The sequence below is a fragment of the Aythya ferina genome (genome assembly GCF_964211825.1).
Source record: "Aythya ferina genome assembly, chromosome: 15".
In the NCBI taxonomy this organism is placed as follows: domain Eukaryota; kingdom Metazoa; phylum Chordata; class Aves; order Anseriformes; family Anatidae; genus Aythya; species Aythya ferina.
Window position 1 is genome coordinate 7,279,004 of NC_140314.1, and position 17,007 is coordinate 7,296,010.

General features: G+C 37.5%; 1 long non-coding RNA gene across 1 annotated transcript in view; it reads right to left on the bottom strand.

The window, feature by feature from the left end:
- Positions 1–17,007, bottom strand: part of LOC311444979 — a 55,136-nt gene that overhangs the window by 17,999 nt on the left and 20,130 nt on the right. Inside the window, exon 2 of the long non-coding RNA XR_014698150.1 lies at positions 10,693–10,867. This is a non-coding gene — a long non-coding RNA (uncharacterized lncRNA). The remainder of the gene's footprint in view (positions 1–10,692; positions 10,868–17,007) is intronic.

The following is a 17,007-nucleotide window of genomic DNA, read 5'->3' on the forward strand; positions in this document are numbered from 1 at the left end:
CAAGCCAATTTTCTCTAATACAGACAATGGAGGGAAGTAGGCAGGTTCGAAGACAAGGCTATTCTCTACAACTGAAATGAATATCTCATTGCAGTAAGTCAAAGCAATACCGTGAGCGTGTGATAAGGTTGGATCAAAATACTAATGTTAGACTGGATGTTGACAACAGGTTTCTGACAATCCAATTTGATTACGCCTTTGTGAAAAACACTGGCCATCAAAACTTAGTGACTTCTGTGCTTCAAAAACTTAAACTAGCCCAAAGGAGACTTCCCCAAGGAAGATTTCTCCAGTATTAGACATCTGCATTTCTCTGTGCCTAGTTCTCTGTGCAGGAAGTGACCACAGAAAAGAGAGTGGGGAAAAGCGTTTCTAAAACCTGCAACCCTTAAATGGGACTGCTGACACTAGTACAAATTACAAGGCTTCAAATAGAGGACAAAAGGTCCAACACTCTAGAATACCAAAAGGATCACATGCTGTGACTGTAATTTAAAGCTTCCTTCTGTACTCTCTCAGGAGTGCTGAGCAGAGGTCACAGATCAATCCATTCAGGGTCCAGCTACAGCCACGCTCAAGTCTGGCACAATTACAGGTGCCAAGGTTTTAGCAGTGCTATACATAACACTTCTCACTAGTGAAGAAAGGCAGCTGATTTTCCAGCTCAAGGATTTTTTTTACTCATTGGAAAAAAAAAAATACAGAATACAGTATGCCAGGAATCTATTTTCTTACAAACACTAAAACAAGGAGAGAACTAGGGAAGCTGCACATTCTAGGGCAGCCGGAGAGGAGTGGCATACGTAGGGATGTCCATAGCTCCATGGTTTCAAACATTGCCTCCAAACACTGTTGACTCTCCATAGGCACAAGTATATAACGCCAGTTTTCTTCCCTGTATTCTCCAGCTATTGTTTTCATTGTCTATAAAAAGGCACCCATAATTAAGATTATGGCAATATAAACTTCCAATATTAATATTCAAAATCCAACTGCTCTCAACTGCAGCAGAATACCATTAGGATATGGCATCTTAGACATATCTCAAGATATATTTTTCCTGTTTATTCAAATTCGGAAAACAGATATAATTCCCATAGAATAAATCTGTTCTGGAAAAAGCCATAGAACTAGAACTTCATTGTTCTGTCACTACTTCAAACATGTAAGCAATGTGACTTCTACTGCTGAATCATCTCAATATTGATTTAAAGTAAAATCATTTTATAATAAAATCATCATAATATCTGATTAAGCATTATTACTTACTTTTAAAGGATTCATTATATTTTATACCACCCAACAGGTTCTGGAGGAAGACAAGTCTTGTCAAATCAAATACTCCTACCAACAATTGACAGCAACTGTTAACAACTTATTTCTGAACACGTTTTAAGCTTTGAACTCAATATCACACAAGTTTCTGATTCTGAGAAACAGAAACACTCAAAAGTTATGTGGCAATATCAAATTGGAAAAGACTTTGTTGATACTACATTTCTTTATGAGTAGTTATTAATTATTTAGGATAAAGATCTACTTAGAGAACTATTCTCAACCTGTGACATAATGTATTCTTTTACTACAAATATAAAATTGAAGCTGATAATGTTTGCAAAAAGAGCAGGGATGGATAGAATAGAAAAAAGTGAAGACACGTCACTCATAACAATACAATTTGGTTGGGTAAACTGGACTAGAAGGATTCCTCTACAAAGACAAATACATGGTTTGCAATATTAAAATTAAACACTGCAATCCTCAACCCTTAAAAGGACCAAAGGAATTGTCAATAGAAAGTATCTGAATATGAGCTACCAATTCGTAAGTTGAACCAATAGCTGAAATTTATGATCTGTGTTTTCGCTGGGAAATGCATTAGATGGTTATTATTCTAAATGTTGCTACTGGTAAAATCCAGGTGTGACAAGTGCTACAGAAATCATTTGTGCTGAGTTCCCTCCATGTAATCTTATAATATATTACATCAATCATAATGATGTGGTTGCCTTTATTGACAGATTTGTAAATTGGAGTTCTTTCTTCAATGTTTTTGCAATTCTAACTTGGATATCTGGGGTATATCAGAAAAAAAAATCTATGGTAGACAGTTATGAGCTTGTCAAATATCTCACATTTGATTTAAAACAAAGCTGCAGCGGGTTTGATCGATGTTGTACTATGTTGATCCTGGACACAATTATTAATAACATCTCTGGCATTTATATAAATAAACTTTCACAGTTTCCCAAGTAAAATTACAAACCTGTAATAACAGAAACTTGTAAGAACCAAGTCAATGTCAGCTTGCTTCACTGTATTTTATGGGTACACAGAGCTCATACATCACTTCTTTGTAAACACACTGTTAGCCTTGATGCAGTGTCTTCTCACAGTACAAAAATAAAACCCATTTTAATTATCACAACGAGATGCAGAAGGAAAAACAACATTATTCATTAAACCTTCCCTCATTAATTTGTACCACTTTTTTTTTTTTTTTTAAGTACAACAAAACAGCTCAGTATAACCATTATTATTATTCAATTTTGAGATTATCAAAGAATAAAAGGTCGCAAAATTTGTATCAAAAAGCTTGTGCAGCTTTTTTCCTGACACATTTATGGAGTAAACAGAAAGAAAGATTAAAAGACTATCCTACTGCAATCTGCTATTATAAAACAGAGATGGATTGAAAAATTAGGGGAAAAAAACACTTTCAGACCTGGAGTAGTGTGGTTTGGAAGCATTTTTCTGGTCATGGTCTATATTATAGATGATACTTGGAAGAACATCACAAAACAAGTCTGGTTTAATTCCTGGAGACAGGATCCAATGTACAGTGGTACTGTTTAAAAGGCAGACCTGAGTATCCTCAATTTCTATTTTAGGAAAAGGGATTTGTTTGTCTCCAATGGCATCTCCAATTTTTCTAATTCTTTTAGCTGGACTCTGCCAGAAATGATATTCAACATAAGCTCACTTACGACGGATAAACCTTTGTCTTTGTACTAACGCAGCATACACAATATGCCAGGTACTTTCAAAGTATTTTCCCAGGCACATCACTCCTACCAGACTCCACCTCACCTTTTTTTCAGATTCTGTATGTTTCTCAGGATCAAAGGCAAACCATGACTATTTTCTACACAGTACCCAAAAATGTTTCCTTTGCAGCACTGCCTAGGGCTATGAAAAACTGCCTCCTTCAAGAGGAGAAACAATTTCTTCATTTTCTCTCTAATCGGATTATAATGGTGTGGTGGTTTCACTCTGATGGACAGCAGAACACCACAACTGCTCTGTCACTCAAAGGGAGAGGAGGGGAAGGAAGTTTGATGGGAAAGAAAAAAACCTCAGAGGTTGAGGTAAGGATAATTTAATTAAAGGGAAAAGAAAGAGGAAAATAAACAAAGGCCACACAGAAGAAAAGAGAGACAGAGAGAAAACAATAATTCTCTGCTTCCCACCAACAAGCAATGTTTGGCCATGTCTCAGGCAGCAAGGCACAGCATACACGTAGCAGTTGCTTGGAGGGACAGGCGTTCTCATAACGAGAGCCCCACTTCTCTGTCTCCTTCCCTGCCTTCCCTTGCTGAGCGTGACACCGCACAGCACGTAATGTCCCTGCGGTCGGTGCAGTCCAGCTGCCCAGCCATCCCCCTGCAATCCCACCGGGTCCCATCCGCTGCCTCTGGGGGCTGGAGGCAGCCCTGGTGGGGAAAGCAGCCTCTGTCCCAGCCAGAACTGCAGGTCATCTCGTTCAGAACTGAGTTCTGCAGCACTGGCACTTGATGAACCAAGATGGTGCGAGGTGGAGCGGACAGGGCAGCACAGCACCCGTAGGGCTACGCTACAACCACTCGGTTGTGCTCTAAAACATGAGTAATAACTCAGATGCTTTCCTGGACATCGCAAAACATACTTCCCACTAGCTGGAACTGCTGAAGTTTTGCAGCATTTTTCACACACCCACTTCTGCTGAAGGGTATTTAAGAAATACTTCTACTGAGTTCTGAAAATGAAGTTTTTAAACTCTAAGATTACAGCAAAAGAAGGAATGGAAAAAAAACATTTTAAGAAGAGAGTACCGCAGCACACTTCCCACTCGATATCAAACAAATTTTTAAAATTCTGTCAAGTTCCAGAAAATACTGAAGCATGTCTTTCTTTTCAGTAATTTAAATGAACATGTAACAGGCAAGCAAGAAGCATATAGGAGGAGATTCTGAAATGGTTTCCTGCTAATGATCTTGCCCTCAGAAATAAAAACTGAACTCCATTATGGGCATAATTATAAATTTAATGTGACAGTCAAACCTCAAAGGGAAACCAATGTCAAACTATAAAAAAGAAAATGGATCCAATTCAATTGCAAAGCATTAAAAAAAATTAGACAATAAGCAATGCACAGCTTAAAATGAAATGACCACAAGAACCACTCGTCTGCGGCTATTCTCATGCAAGGAGAAGGAGCATTGCAACACAGCTAAACAAAACCAGGACAAGGCTTTATTAAAAGCAGCACATTGAACACTAACTGCTAGCAACACAATTGTAGAACAGCATCCTCTAATCTTTGCTAGGATCAACTGGGATCAAGCAGCTTGGTCCTGCTTTCCTTACTTTCACCTGGGTAAACTAAAATACAGAAAACGGGGTGAAATGCCAAGCCACCCAGGAGGGGCAGGCCTGGCGACCTGTGTTCCAGTTTAGCAGCCAAGCGCTGGGTTAGGCTGCCTGCCAGCATTTAGCACAGAGCAGGACCAGAGGCCTTCAAGAGGTTTCTGATGTTCCGTCACTCTGAGCAGAGTTCACTGCCACAATAGCTTTTATTTTTAGAAGCGTGAACATCTGCTAATAGGTTTAATAACACAAAGTGTCTCACACAACTACTGTATTTTTACAGCGTGTTGGTAACCAGTGCTTACACTGATGCTGTAAATGTTCCTCCTTCACCTACTACTCCTTGTATTTCCACTTCATTATCACAGTGTAAGATATTTCTAGAAAACATCAATTCCTAAACTCAATTTTTTATTTTTTTCCTTGCCAGGATTTTTGAGTTTTAAGAGTCTACACTAAAATTATTATGGGACAATTTTATTCCTACAAAACTATAAACCTAGTTTGTTTGTTTTTATAATTCCAAAATTGTAGAATATGTTCCACTGATTATTTTGATTGATAATGAAACTGTAACCAATGAAAACATTAATCTCATGAAGTTAAAAAAAAACAAAAAAAAACCCACCACCAACAAAGCAAAACTCACCCTGTACAGCATTAATCTCATGAAGAGATTCTAAATTATACACTTTATTTTCCTCCTGAGATTTATACTACCATTATCTTACACCCACATAACACAAAGCTGGTATAAATCTGCCTTTCTCCATGCAGGGAATTTTGTAACGCTGTATTAGAGATGTGATTATTCTGTCCTCACATTTCATGACACTGTTTTCTTAACAAGCAGAAGCACTTTCATTTAATATGAAGACAGATGTTTTGACTGAGAGTGACTGTGGAATCATGTAGCTTTTCTAATCCACTGTAGAAGTACATGAGTTTTAATGAGTGCTTTACAGTACTGCCATTACACCAGGACTTCAGGAAAGCTAAATAATCTTGCTTTTAGGGCATTGCTACTGTTGGTAATCAAGGGATTTAAAAGCACTTAGAAGGAAGCTGATGTTCCTGTACAGAGTTGCTAAGTCAAACTGATGTTCCTTGCCTTTAGTTTGTAAGAGAACGCCCATCAGAGAGGGAAATAATCACTTTGCAGTCAAAAAAAAAAAAAAAAATGGGGGGGGATCAACCCTTTGGGTTGAAACAGTTAGAATTAATGACAGAAAGTGTTGCTTCCCGTAGGATCATCCTTGTCATTAAACATGTTAGAGGTGAGTTAAAGTCTATTACTGTCTTTATAAATACACATTATAAATACACATAAGCTAACTATATATTATATATTTATATATAAACTGAGACTGTAAATTTAAGGCAAGACTTTTTTTCCCCTTCTTCTTTTCCTCTGGATTCACTAGCTGCTGCTACCCATGACACATAAGAATCACGATGCTGTAATTCCAAAGTGCTCCCAGTGTTTGTCCATAAAGCCACTTGCTAATTTTGAACCTCAAGTACACCAAGAAAAAGTCAGCTACAGTAAGGTATCTCCCCTGTAAGCTGGGCTTTGATGCAATGGGAAGTGCTTTGTGGTCAAACAATTCCCAGACTTGTACAAAACAAAGTATTTTCTTCATAGCCCATGTGGTTTAGACAAGTAAATGGGAAGGAACCAGATAAAAAAATGTTCTATTAGACCTTGATACCTATGGCATGAAGTCTATCAATGAAGAACAAATAAAATTTATACAAACTAAAAAAAAGAATCACCCTGGTGAATAGCATTCCTAGTGCTAACAGCAGAATCCTGTGCATGCCTTAGTGACAGCTGACAGAATTCAAGTTCAGACTCAGAGAAACCCAGCCAATAGTAGCTTTTAAATAAGTAAACAATTTTAACAGTTTTACAATGTGAAATAAACTTACAAACTCAAAAAAACTGAAAAAGGACACAATTCTCACCTCAGCGTAAGACAGTACATTACTGCTCAGTTTAGTACTCTATAAATACAGGATTCATTACAGTATTGTTTTGTTTTCATCAAAAAGAACAAAGCAAAAGAAGGAAAAATCACAGTAATGAAAAAGGAAGCCCAGGCCAAATATTTGCAATACAGACCCGCTCTGTACAGTGGCAAGTTGAATACCTTCAAAACATGTTGTCTTCCTTTTAAAGAAAACAGAGTAAAATCATCTCACCTAAAGGCAATTGAGTGTTTTGTTTTCAAAAATATTTTAAATGCTGGGGTGTTTATGGTCAGTAGGTATACGGGCACAATTTAAATGACATTTGATATGAGGTGGAGATGATCAAATTTGCTTGCCATCAGTGCACAGGTTTATTTTTGTAAGAAACACAATAAAAGCTTACTAAGGGTTAGTCATTTAACACCCTTGAGACAAAGAAGCAAAAGTGTCTTTTGGTATTTCCAGTAGTTTCTTTCAGAAAAAAACACCAGACAAACACCAAACAGGTCCAGGAGCAACAGCTTACAAACTTCCCAGAACTATTCCTTACGTACTGTTCCCTGTCAACAACGAGGGAATTCTCAACCTACTTTCAACGTCATTCCCATGATCTCTAGTCCAGAGATCCCCAAAGCTATGCCAACATCAGTATTCTTCAAGGAAAGCTAAAAACATTGCCAGAACAGGTAGTCAGCCTGCAGATGTGCAGCATGTTATGCTTTGAAAACAAAGAATTTATATGGAACAGATATGTGCTAAAACTAAAAGCACATATGAATAAATATTGAACTGTACATTATTCCTTATTCTAAGGGTGACCCTCTACCACCAATAAGGTGCTTGGCCAATATTTTCAGTAAAGATTTACAGCAGTCCGTGGGATTACATTGTCATGTAACTTTAAAAATTACATTTATTCAACTTATAAAACATAAAATTCTTTTTCCTGTTAATTGTACATAGGGTAGGACCATCACATCTGCGCCAATTTACACTCGTATAAACAACAGAAGTACAGGCTGATTGCATCTAAATTTAGGCACAATTTTTAACAATGCAAATGTTAGGAGAAGAAAATTTTGTAAATATATCAAATTTGTGTTTGATATATTTTCCTACATCATCCCACAATATGACATACATCATCAATTCAACTGTGATGGGCTTCTCACTGCAAAGTTAGCTGCCATCCATCTGCATGCTCTAACTACCTGCTCAAACTGTTTGAACATTTCAGCTCTCACAACGTGCCCTGGTGAGTAAGGTGGTCTCTTTGATAGGTACAGTCAAAACTCTGGGTCATTACAGATGAAATTCACACATTGACTTAGACACAGAGATTTAATAGTACACCAGTTGAACCATTAGAAAATAATATAAATGATCCCTAAAAACCTTCTTTATTGATATTGTAAATAGTTGGAGGGCTCTTCTAATTAAACAGGAATAGTCATAATTTAAAACATCGTAGGTTTCTTTCAGTGGCACTAAAAGAACATTCTTTTTCCTGTGATATTCATTACGTTCACAAATTGCATAGTAAGTGGCGTGTAATTAATAGAGATGCAGTGCAACATGGTTATACATGTCAGTTTACAGATACACACAGCAGAATTTTACACGAACATTTTCATGGAAGAGAGCAGAGTTTAATGAATTGCAAAGCCATGTACTTGAAGCAGCAGTAACACACCTTAGAGAATAGTCTCATCTTGATCCTTGAGATGGTTTGCATACAAAATAGTACTCCTCAAAATGAAAATATAAAGCTCTAGCTTTTCAAGTAAAATTTATAATTCATAGACTGAATTTTTCATTTTAACTGAGATGCACCCCACACAGCTAGGAGAAGGGGGGCACATCCAATCCTCTATCCAGTACTCCCACAACAATCTCAGTCCCAGTACAATAAAAAGATAGCTTTAGGGATGCTCTATATTATGCCAGACCCCCAGCTCATCGAAGCAGTTTATAATCACCTGTGCACAGCAGTACTCTAGCCAAATGCTTCTCAGCACCTCCCCTATCAAGTTATCCCTTGTTCTAGTTCTATGTCTCCCCAGGATAGTCTTCCACAGGGAAATCCACAACCATCTGGTTAGCTCAGCTTTCAACTAGCTTTGATCTAACAAAGTGGCAAAGTGGCTCAAAGCAGTAAAGAGGGAGGGGAAAAAAAAAAAAAGATAGTATATTGTATATATTGAAACAGATTCTGCCCCCAGTCTGATGAATGTAAATTCAGGGGAACCTCACTGAAGCCGGGAAGACAGGTCAGGGAACATTATTTTGCTGTTCTATCCAATATGAAGTAGAGTTGGGTTTCGAATAAAGAAAATACCACCAGCATGCAAAAAAATATTTGGCTCCTATGAATCAATGTAGCTTCACTGATGTCAATCCAGCTATGAAGCTACATCAGCTACAGATTTTCTCCACTACGTAATAAGCAGTGTTCTCTTTGCTCAGCTCAGGTTTTAATTGAATACAATACATTTTTATTTTTTTATTTTTAAAACGAGTACCAACACAATTTCTCCTGAGTCACATATTCTAGTTCTACACTGCACATTGCCAAGATAACTGAAAAAGCTTTAAAAAGTAATTAAATGGTTTTCAATGAAAATACACCAACAACATTGATTTCCTATATAACTTAGAAAATTCACCTCATTTTATTGCTATTTATTTTACAAAATACTAAAAAAAAAAAAAAGTAATTTTCTATAGAAAATGGATCTGAGAACAACACAGTACAGAAAAATAAAGAACAGGAAACTTTGAGATTACATTTTCAAAGCATACAAAATGCATCATTTGCAAATGTCTGGCAAACGTGTACATTTCAGCCATCCCAGATGCTTCTGTGTATGTTATTGTAGGCAGGAAAGGCAGCTATTCAATTTCAGATCATATTGTACACACAGTTTATCTTGAGAAGTATTATTGGCATGCAAAGTCAAGTATCCACAAGTTAGACAGCATCAAAATTAGACCTGTCTGTGTTTACTCAGCAAAACCTTGTGGATATGCCGAAACACTGCATTGTTACCTTGTTTTCACATGATCTCTTTTTTCAGTGCACTGAGCAGCATTTCCTCAGTGTTAGGTTTGCTGCAGTAATAGGAAGGGTATCCTTATAACACAGAAAATATTTCATTCATAAAGGCTTACTTCTGCAGCACTGAAGCCATTACCAAAATGTCAGACAATTCCAGTGAGAGCATGGTTAGTCATACAAAATCCCGCCTGAAAGTCTACAAATCTTTGTGGTTACTAACACTGCTTACAACAGCTGAGTGGTCAGTGCAGAGGGACAACCTTACCTTATTGCTAGGAAAGTCATCTGCAAGTCCATTAACACACACTACTCAGAGTCACAGAGTGACAGAGCTGAATAGTCTCAGTAGACCTAGAGGCTGCTAGGCTAGCTAAAACAAAAGAAGTTACCAGCTCCATTAAATCTGTGAAAATTATTTGTTAAGAAAAATTCAATCAACTCTAACCAACGTTTCCATCAGAAGTTTAAAATATAAATGCATCTTTTGTTATTGACATAGTAAGAACAGCATTGTCTTGAGTAAACAGACCTTGTGACATTCAGGTTTATATGGCAGTTCTAGGAAGTCTCCAAGGAGCAGAATACCATTCACAGAAATAAATTGAATAGTTTCATGTATAGTCAAGAACTATGACAAAAGTAATTCCTTTTTTTTTTTTTTTTTTTTAATAAATTGAATCTGAATAAGAACTTTAATGTAAAATTAAAGCCTTTCCTCTACTTTTGATTTTGATGGAATTTCTATTTGTATAAAGAGATTATGAGATACATTGCAGCAGGAGGCATCTCTCCATTAGAATTTCTAATGTTTTGTCTTTAAAGAAAGTCTGTGATAAATTGTTTTTGCTTGCACTGGCAAAAAATAACTGAATAAAAAATATCTGATTTAATTTCAAAAAACAGCACTGGAATTATAATGGTATCAATTAGAAAAAAAATATAGACTCAATGTGATTAACAGTATAACATTGCTTGAATCAAACAATAAAACTAGGAATTCATACCAGAAGTAACAATTTTCTCTGAATGCTTACCAGATGCTGACTGGAAACTTCAGTGGAGATGTTTGTTTCCTTGGGAAACTTGGAACAGTTGGAAGGAAAACAGCGTGCACCTCAGGATTCATTGGTTTGCCTTCCTGCAGTACTATTAGCTTTCTAGGTGACCTTGGATAAATTGCTTCTTTTCTCTCTGTCTCAACCTTCTCACCTGCAAAGGGGTACAACAATCCCATGTAAAGACCTTTTGTAAATCCACGGGCAGAAAGCACTGTAAGAATCATCCCTTCCCACTGCTAATAATGGGTGCAGTTTGTTCACAGCGGAACGGAGTTTGCAAGATCTTCTAAGCAATGTTTTCATGTGCTTAATTCATAGGTTTAAGTTTCTTAATGCATTTCTGAGCTATCATCAAGTGTGTTAATTTAAAAGATACAGGGATTTACAATTCTTAATCGGTACCATTTGATACACCTGGGTCTCTAGTTTTGATTGCAAGTTAGCAATAAATAAATAAAAATAAAAAAAGAAACCAACAAACAAAAAGAAACTCACCAGCCACTACATAGCTAAAGCAAACCAGCAGTTATCTGACAAAACATCTAGATAAGTACTTTGAACATGTCACAACCTCACAGGGATTTTACCTTATCTGCCACGCAATGACCAAATACACACCTTTTTAACCAGTAGGCCATGAATTTGGCTAAAATCACCAGAAAATACTCTTAGATTTGAAAACATCAGTTGAAATGACAAACTGCAGAAATGAAGTATGAAGCACAGAACCTGATTAATAACTACAGATGCTTACACACAATACACAAATAGTGGGCACTGAGAGCAGCGCACTAGCCAAGTTATTCACACAGCCCCCCAGCAGGCTGGTTTCAGAGAGAGGAATGACAACCAGGAAATCGACGTACGATGGCGTCGCATTCCTGCTCAGGCATCTGCAAGCTGTGGCCAGTAAGGCAAGCTGGGGTTCCCTTGAAGTTTCTGTACCAGTAGAGTTGAGCACAGCAAGGGTCATCCTACCCAATGCCCACTGCTATCTCCACAGTGCAGAGACAAATTATTATTTCCTTTTTCAAACCTCCCTCGTTGCTCAGGCAGGTCTATGATTTCTACTTTCAGGGATCCTGAAGATAAAAATTAAATATTAATTTGTTTAGCCACATCCTTTGAAAACTGAGTCTATAACAGCATTTTAAAAGGTGTTTATTTGTGATCCTGGTATGTCTCCCTTCTATTAATTATTCAAAAATAAATATGGGTGCCGGAAGGAATACTATCTTAAATACCCCAAATTGTAAAATGATGCCATGACACATCTGCATTGAAAACAAACTGAAACAGGAGACACTACCCCCTCAAAAAAAAACTACTACTACAACAAAAATACAGCACATGAAGATTGGAAAGTAATTTTAAGCTGCTGAAGTTTCGTAAGTACCCAATAGGCTGCAGCAACACAATTGTTTAAAGGAGTTATACAGCTTCTGAGATCCTCAAGATCAGAAAATATAACCATTTCCCTTTTCATCAGCACAGGCAGGTAAAAATATTCCACTCCTTAATCATTTGACAGTTGCTGCAAACTAATTATCAACCTGTGAGTTTAGGAGTTAGAATGAAGAAGCAAATTACTGTCTTGATACTCAATTTTCAATGTTTTGTTTCAAAAAATAAAATGTAACAGTATTTTCTATTTCAAAATTAAACAGGTACTGTCATCACACCTGAAGTAAGCAAAACCCTACTGCTATACCCATTTCTGAACTCTGGGGACGTTTTGATTAGTGTATTCTGCTTTGAGCCCTGCTGTAGTCACTTTATTTGTCCTTTGTTTCTTCAGAACTGGAGTTTACATTGCTTCAGTTGCATGATTATAATTTTTAATATTGCACAGAGTACCATCTAAAATACTTTATGTATGCTGTAGTTGCTTACAACCCTGATTTTCTGGGGTTTAATGGGTTATAAGAACCAAAACAATACTACCATTTGTTTTGGTAGAAATAGGGAGGAAATAAGGTGTAAGAAAAAAAAAAAAAAGATTCTGGGATTGTTTGTTTATGTGAACTGTCATTATTGAGCATCTTGTATCAGGACTATTTATGCTGTGCTCTTTTTTGTTTGCTAGTCCAATTATAGCTGCTGGTGCTGATTTGTGAAGTCTAGGCAGAAAGTTACAAACTGTTTTTGGCACAGAACCCTCAAACTTGGAGTACGCTCTCAAATTTGTTAATTTTCTCTTCCCAGCATAAAGCCCATCTCCTCCTCAAAGTTTTGCATGAAATGGATTTGGACCAGAGGCCAAAGTCGTGATAACTGATGGCAGTTAAGTCATCTTACTGCATTTGTTAAAAATAGGGCTGAAGGATATCTGTTCTCAAAACTAACAGCTGTCATTTTGACACAACACTTCTTATTATGTGAAAATACTCACAGAATTGGGCGGCTTTTTTTATATATATTTTATTATGTACAGAATCAAAAGATACTTTAATTTCTTCTTTAAAAGGATGAAAAGAAGAAAGTATTTCTCAAAAACCCTAAAAAGTAATTTTATTTTCTTTTAAAAGTGCTTTCAAAGAGGGTGTTAACAGCTGATTTATTTTATTCCTCCTACATTCGTCTGTTTGTCTTCATCACCACACTTTAAGGAAAAGCTGTTCCACTGTTTTAACTTGTGGGCTGTTATTTTTTTAGACTGACTAGTGTTGTCACATCCAGTTTCTCAGCAAACCACTCCATAAGGCTCTGCACCTTTCGTGAACATTCCTGCTTCTGCTACCGTCATCTGCAAAGTCTCTACCAGAACAATGATTCTTCTGCTCCTCGCATTTAAACCCCTACACAGTATTCCAGTGATGAGGTTCAAAAGCACTTTTTAACTTCTACGTTCTAGATAAGGACTGTCACGTGTGTATTCACAGCAGAAACTACTTCAAGAACTACTGCCGTGTTGGGCACCTAGAAGTAGTCAGCCTTAGCCAGAAGTGCCAGTGATATGCAGGTATCTCCTAATTATTTGGCGAGACATTTGCTGTCACTTCGACCATACATCAACAGGAAGGCCGAGCCATTTTAAACCATCCATCCCCACATGCCCTCCTACCTTCCACTATACAGGATCAGTTCCATGAGGAATTAATATTAGCTATTCATTAGGCACAGGGAAACAATGCAGAAATCAGGAGAGCCACTTGGCCTGGAAATGAAAGCAATTAAGCTGAATGGCAAAGCCCGCAGCAGCACTTCATTTTTGAGTATCTTTTCAGCAATACCCTCTCTGAATTGAGTTAAAGAAAAATCTGATTTTAGTAGGTTTTACAAGTACTCTGGTACCTCTGTGAAGAGCATCCTATTTAGAAGTGCAGCTTTTATTGTATTACTGCATTTGATTCAGTTCTGCTTTTGAAATAAGACAATGCTGTCAACATGCATTTTTTATCACAAATATATCAATGATTTTACCACCTCAAAGCATTATAAAAAGTTGTTTTCTAAGTGGGATGGAAGACATTGTCAAGAATTAATAATCTAGATTCACTTCCTGGCTCTACCACAAAACCCCTGCTATATTCAAGTTGTAGAACTTCTCTTTGCCTTGGTTTCCAAGCTGTGTAAGAAACAACACAACGCACAGCATTACTGTGAGGCTTTATTAGTTCAGACCTCGTTTTTTCATTTCTCATATTAAGTATCATTTCTACAACTAGTCCCATTAGTTCTAGGGAAAATTCTCAATTGGACTTCATTGCTCTTTGTGCAGGACATATAAAATTGTTTACTAAGAAGCAGCAGTCGCTTTCCCCCCTTCACTGCTTTTTCTAATTAGAAGTACACTAACTACTTGAGAGAGCCTGAAATAGAATGATGTTCTCCACAAGTTGTATTTCTTAGCTGCCCTTCCTAAAGGGGGGAACACCCTACAACTGAATTAGCTGAAGCCCTGCCAGCAGAAGATTTTCCTTTCTGCATTACACTTACCAACATATACAAGTTCCCTTTCCTTCTTGCTTTAGCCTGAGGCCTCTAGTATGTAGAAACCTGCTGCCTAAAAGGAAACTTACACATTTAATAAGAATTCAAGGCTGTCTGAAGAGAATTGGCTTTTTTATTAACTACATAAGTCTGAAACTCAGTTAGACACTGTTCAGAGTTCTGTAAATGTAAGTATATATATCACCATGGACATGTTCAGAGACTTAACAGCAGTAGAAACAGGGTAATTCCCAAATGAACATGGCATCTTTTTCTCAGCGCAGTCATAGCCATGCTAGTTCTGGCTACTTTACTTCACTATGTTTTATTTCTTACAATGTTCTTACAGTGTTTTTTACGTGAAAACAAACTTGCAAAGAATAAGTGTGTGAATAACAAAGGTATTGCTCATGTTTTTAAACATCATCCAAAATTACAATTAAAGTGTAGATGATACTGGTACAACACATTGTTTTGGGTATAAATAGAGCTACACTTCTGTGCTTCCTAAAAGCAAATTGAAAGAGACTGCAAAGCGAAATAAATTCCTTTCCTGCCTACATGGCAGTACTATAATGGCTCAATTGCAGATCTGATCTCAGCAGCCCTGTCTTCATTAAAAAAATAAAAAAATAAAAAAAAAAGAGAGAGAGAGAGAAAGAGAGAGAGAGAACCTTTTTAAGCATGATGTTTTCAGACATTTGTTGTCAATGGCAAAAACTGTTGAGGTACCAATGTACAATGTAGAGCAATTCTCAAATCTAAGAACCCACTCAACCCAGCTCCGGCCACCTCTGCAGCCTCCTTGGAGAACATCTCCTGCTTGCTGGCCGGCCTAACAAATCCATTCATAACAGCAAAGCTGATGGGAAGAGGCTCATTCCCACTCTGTGCCTCCCATCTCCCCTGAAGCTGACCCAACTCTTTCTGTAGCAGCAGAACGTGGCCATATGACAGATCCCAATTAGCGAGCCGAGATCGCTCCCCAAACCAACTTACTGCCTGAACGCTGTGCCTGCCACCAGGGCTGGAGAGGCAAGAAGGAGAGATTGCAAAGCTGGAACAGGAGCTAACGCAGGGCTGCAGCCTCCTGTAGTACTGCTGGTTTCACCTGCACGGAGTGAGACCTGGACACTGGTAAGTAGAGGAACTGAGCGTGAGGCGGATTTGATGCTCATGATTTGAACAGCCCCCAGAATTATTTCCATGGAGTCTGAAGATGAAAAGGATGCAATATGAGCTCCATGAAGCAAACAAAATAGGCATAAACAGGGACAACACAACTTGGAAAACATCTGTGGGCCACAAGATTCACAGTGTCACAGGTTAAAGAATGCAGAAACCATAAGAAAATACATTCCCACTTAATATTCAGATCCGTACCAGAAAGCAGACTATACTGAGCCTCTGTGCTGCAAAGCAAGCTGGTCACACATTATTTGGATGTAAATGACAGATGTAGCTGTACTGGTGGAAGAAAGTACAAAAGCACAGAATTCCTTACAATTCTGTGAACATTTGGAAAAGGCAAGCAATGTCCTTCTAGATGGCACCAAAACCTTAGATTAAACACAGTTCAAAAAAAAACTTTAAACATCCAGAGATAACTAAAAATTAAGACTGAGCTTCATTAGTATAAGATGCTACAACCATAGCAGAAATTAACTGCAATGAGTAGGCATAGATCTCTTGCCAGCAATGAAAAAATGTGGGACATCCTTCATCCATGGTGATTTGAAAAGAGTTATTATTAACACAGAACGGAAGTGATCAATGTCCTCTCTAAAATACAGAACTTTTCACGTTACCTGGTGATAAGCACTTGACAAGGTGAGCAGTCTCACTACAGCCCAAACGTAAATGGCTACTGACAGGGAATATTTCACATGGCGTATGAACGGGACTCCAAGAACTACAAGAAGATTGCTGCAGAACTGCAGAAAGCCCAAGTCCTCTCCAAGACTGTTACTCAGCAGGTAAGCAATGATAAACCAACAGAAAATGACAAGGATGCCAGAATTGTCATCGGACAATGAGCAAGCTATTACTTTCTCAGCAGACAGCAAATCAATGTGTATGTGTAAGGCGGCACATTTTAAGGGACAGAGTTGCATTACAGTTACGTGGCTGACATTACCAGAAGTGCTAAGATTCATGGTTAAGGGACGTGGAGTTTCAGAACACACCGCAGTGACAATTTTATGAATACGTAGGAAGTTTCCCAATATTTGTCCATAACTATGTTTTGGCCTTCCTTTTTAATCCCATCATGATCTAACTGGGATTGTCATCCTCTTCAGTTCAATTAAGCTCTTATGCATTGATTAAATATATTCAGTTGCTTAAAATGTATAAAGG